General features: G+C 32.8%; 1 long non-coding RNA gene across 3 annotated transcripts; it reads right to left on the bottom strand.

The window, feature by feature from the left end:
• Positions 1 to 306: 306 nt before the first annotated feature.
• On the bottom strand, positions 307 to 3,943 carry LOC126725465 (uncharacterized). 3 transcript variants are annotated; one of them, XR_007655460.1, is made up of 7 exons: positions 3,403 to 3,943; positions 2,503 to 2,593; positions 2,072 to 2,411; positions 1,871 to 1,962; positions 1,643 to 1,747; positions 1,161 to 1,553; positions 307 to 528 (listed from the first exon to the last, which is right to left on the bottom strand). It is a non-coding gene; the product is annotated as an uncharacterized LOC126725465 (long non-coding RNA). The 3 variants fall into 3 exon arrangements; XR_007655461.1 differs by having other exon boundaries at positions 1,232 to 1,553; positions 3,403 to 3,942; XR_007655459.1 differs by having other exon boundaries at positions 307 to 1,553.
• Between the last annotated feature and the right edge of the window lie 216 nt (positions 3,944 to 4,159).

Below are 4,159 nucleotides of genomic sequence, written 5' to 3'. Positions count from 1 at the left end.
TTAGATAAATTAGAGTAAAATCAACCGAGCCGTAATCTTGTAGTTAGGGGTTTAAACAAGCTCTTGTGTTTTCACACAATTTCGAGCTTTCAAAACTATCATTTAAAACATTTTTGCATGAGGTTAAGAGGTGTTGCTATTCTATTAATTGTGAGGGACTTTGTCGTCACTATAAAGTTATTTATGACCAAATTTTTATGTCATCAATAGTAATATTTTATATAATTTTTGAAATATTTTATTATTTATTTATTTTTAATTTATTTTATATCATTTTTGTTTAACTATCATGTTACAGTAGTCCAATAATTACTAAAAATTGATCCATCAAAAGATAAAAATTCATATAAGTTCAAACTTTAAAATATAAAATATACAAAGAAATCCTGAAATTAAACCTTGCTTTAAACTTAAACAACTAGAATTAAGACAAGATCTATATTAGTCTTCCTCCAAGTCACCCTTCAAGTTGTTTACAACCTCTATGTTATTGTTTGAGTTGTCCTCTTCATCTCTGCTGGTACCATCCTTAAAATAATAAGAATAAAATAAAATAAAATAAAAAACATTAAACATGAATTAAAATGAAACAATTAAAGTGAATTTGTATTTGTATCAATGCTTCAATAAATAAGTACACATGTACCGTATCAAATCTAATCGTATAATAATATATCATAAACAACAGTAAACTCCTTATGGTCTCGGATAAGCTAAGCAAGGAAAGCTGTATTGAACTTACCTTTTCAGTAAAGAGGTTCTGAGACTAGTTAAAAAGTCAGGTTTGCTATTCACTGCTTTGTATTTAAAACATTGTGTAGCATCCCTACAGACTGCTTATGGAGGCATAAAGCAACCACATGAGCAATTACCAGTTCTAGTATCCCTAAACTACTCAGGGTAAATTTTTTTTTTAATTTTACAATAACAATAACTTAATTTGATTACTTAAACCACTATCAAAATTAAATATAAATTAAAATAATATAACAATTGTGAAAAATGTAAACCACAAAAAAGATGATACACAAAATTAAATACAAAACATATACACAACTGTCAAAACAATAGATAGTTTCATAGTCCTATTATCATTTATCAAAACTAAATATAAAATAATATAATATTATAATAGATGCAAGCTGTAAACCACAACAAACCAATAAAAAGTTGTAGAAGATCCAAGAGGCAAAACATAAGTTTGAGAATGTATCGTGGTAGCTGGATCTACATTAGATTGTTGTGGTATGTCTATCAACTGCAACTTTTGTGCAAACTTCTCCTCAAGCTTCTCCACAACTTTTGCAAGTTTGGAATCCATTTCCTCTCTAAGATGTGCCTCCAAATCTTCTTTTTGTAAAATCTTCTCTACAATGTTTGCTACAACCTTTACCAGATGAAGTTAAGCCGTACAAATCCTTAGCCTTAATACCTATTCCCATGCCAAAAATACGACCATGATTTGGTTCACCAACCACTTCACAAAAGATTTGATAATCATTTGTCTTAGTACCTTCAAAAACAACTTTGGCCTTTATGGCATCCATGTTTTCCTACACATAAATAAAAGCCACGTGGAAAATCAAAACAACAAAAAAACTAAAGTTGATAACAAAATTAAAAATTGGTATAAGTTGCATACGTATAATGTCTTAACATGATCAGTTGTCCATTCTTTGCCATCCTTCTTTGTGTGAAATTTCTTAAAGCAATCAATGGGGCCAAGCTCAGAGCCCATCTCAAGATACTACAATATTAAAATAAAAAATTAAAAATTAAAATAAAAAATTAAAAAAAAACATTGGTAAAGTTATTAAACTATGTAAATACACAATAAAATGTAAAACTATTTGATGAGAATATAATGTACCATTTCATATTTGTACTTGGCTATTGGTATAGAACTTGTAGTGGAGAAATTTTAGACTTATTTCAGTTTTCCTTATTTGTCGAACTTATCTCCTGCACGCATAATTCATACACTAGAACATTAGTTTCTATGAAAATGTTAGCAAATAATGATTAGAGAGAGAGTGAGAGAATTTATGACATATATTTCATTTATACTCACCCCTCAATCTCCCTCCATCCATTTATCCACCATCTCTTTCCAAAAAGGTGTAGGAATGAAGGAAGGACCATTCTTGTAACGATCTTCTTTCGCTTTGTACTTCTGAAAAATAGGACTTCTAATGCGAAACATCCAATCAGAATAGCGATGTTTCACTGATTCTATAAATGCCTTCTTGACTTCCTCATCAGGTTGCTTATGCTTAAAGCGTTAAGCTCGGTATCGAGCATATAAAGTCTCTAGCTCAGAATTTGGGTATTCTGTCAAAGTTGTCCAAGCTCCATTAAGTTTCTGGTGAAAAAAAATGGTAATCTCTCGAGTGGCTTTTGTTGTAATAATTCTGAAAATAGAAATCAAATATGTTAACAATATCATATAGTTATGATACCATAATTAATTTCAATAAACCAACATAGCAATAAGTCACTCACTTGCCATCATAAATCTCAACCTCTATTTCACCATCTCTGGCATTGATCCCTTTAGCCTTTCCTCGACCCCTCTATTTTCCAGCATTAGTACCTATTGATAAAACAAATAATAATAAAAATTTGATAAAGAACGTGTACCTATTGACATAATTATCTAGAATTATGTCAATTGTTTAATAAATAATGCTAGTGCCACAAGAAATTGATTCTTCCTGTCACTTGGAAGAAAAAAAGAAAAGAAAAAGAAGCTCTCCCAAAAAGGGAAAGAATCGTATAATAATATTGTGAAATAAGTTAATAACAAAACATATCACATTTAACATCTGTTGTTGATCTCTCACATATTCAAGCACAGTGGATCGATTATCTAGCCAGTAAGCCAAAGCCCACCAAAAACAAACCTTGCCTTTCCTAATATCCTCAATAGCGTCCAAAATAGAGGCAAACCCATCTGTGGGACGGTCCAGATCATACTCATCATTGTGAAAGAAACCACAAGTTGTTGGTTTGATCTCTACTGATAGTGTTCCAAAACCAATTTCATCACCCTGTGTTTCAATCCCACCCAACTCTTTATTCACAAAATTGTCATGTCCTCCAGGTATTACTGAAGCTCTTATCACTCTATTATCACCCTTGAAATTCAAGCTCAATCTTTTTGTAACATTTGCCAAATCAAAATCAAAAGGGTACCCATTTACATTAAATGGTTTTGCACTACAATACGCACCACTCTGCCCTCTAAAATTGACAAACAAGTAGACAAAAACCCATAAACAAACACGTCTAAATCACATCACAAACCCAAAACAAAGCATTTTATACTCTTATTTCGTATAAAAACAATGAAAAATTAAGACCTTTTGTATTATGATGTGGGAATTGTAAAAGAAAGCTCACTGTAAACAAGACAGAAGCAACAGAGTGAAATGGTAGAGGTTGATTGAAGCCATTCTGGGAGAGTTGGGAGCTTCTGAGGTCTGAGCCTTTAGTTCGGGCGGGCAGGTCAGTTGGTCCAGGTCACTGGACACCCCTACTCCACACCGATCTCATAAGCAAACCAATAGATACACAGCCAAAACAACCCATACCCATGGCCAAAGCCCATCACCAAAATTACTAGACCATCAGCCCCACGCCAATCTTTCCAGTAACCCGTTAGACCTTGCAAGCAAGTAACCAGAACCACAGCCAAAATGACACATACCCACAACCAAAACCCATCACCAAAACTACCAGACCATCAAATCCTCACCGATTTTGCAAGCAAAACACTAGACCCACACCAATATCACCATAAAAAATCACCCAAAAAAACACCACTACCACCGTCAGATAGAGAGTGAGGACTGAATGAGAGACAGAGAGAGAGAGAGAAAGAGAGAGGCTTGGTTTGAGATGAGCTAGAGAGAGAGAGAGAGAGAGAGAGGGGATGAGAGACTGTGAAGAGAGATATATTGGGATTAAAATATATTAGAATTTTTAGAACATTGGCACTATAGCACAAATTTTTACAAGTTTACATGTTTAGCATTCCAGCTGCTGAGCTACTTTGGTCCTCACATGCTAAATTTTCATGCTAAATTTTCCTTACATCTGGCACATACTATACTAATTGTAATTCTCTTATTAATTATTATATTTTTAACTTTTAGAT

This window comes from Quercus robur, chromosome 5 (assembly GCF_932294415.1).
Source record: "Quercus robur chromosome 5, dhQueRobu3.1, whole genome shotgun sequence".
Classification (NCBI taxonomy): Eukaryota; Viridiplantae; Streptophyta; class Magnoliopsida; order Fagales; family Fagaceae; genus Quercus; species Quercus robur.
This window is presented reverse-complemented; position numbering and strand designations above follow the sequence as displayed.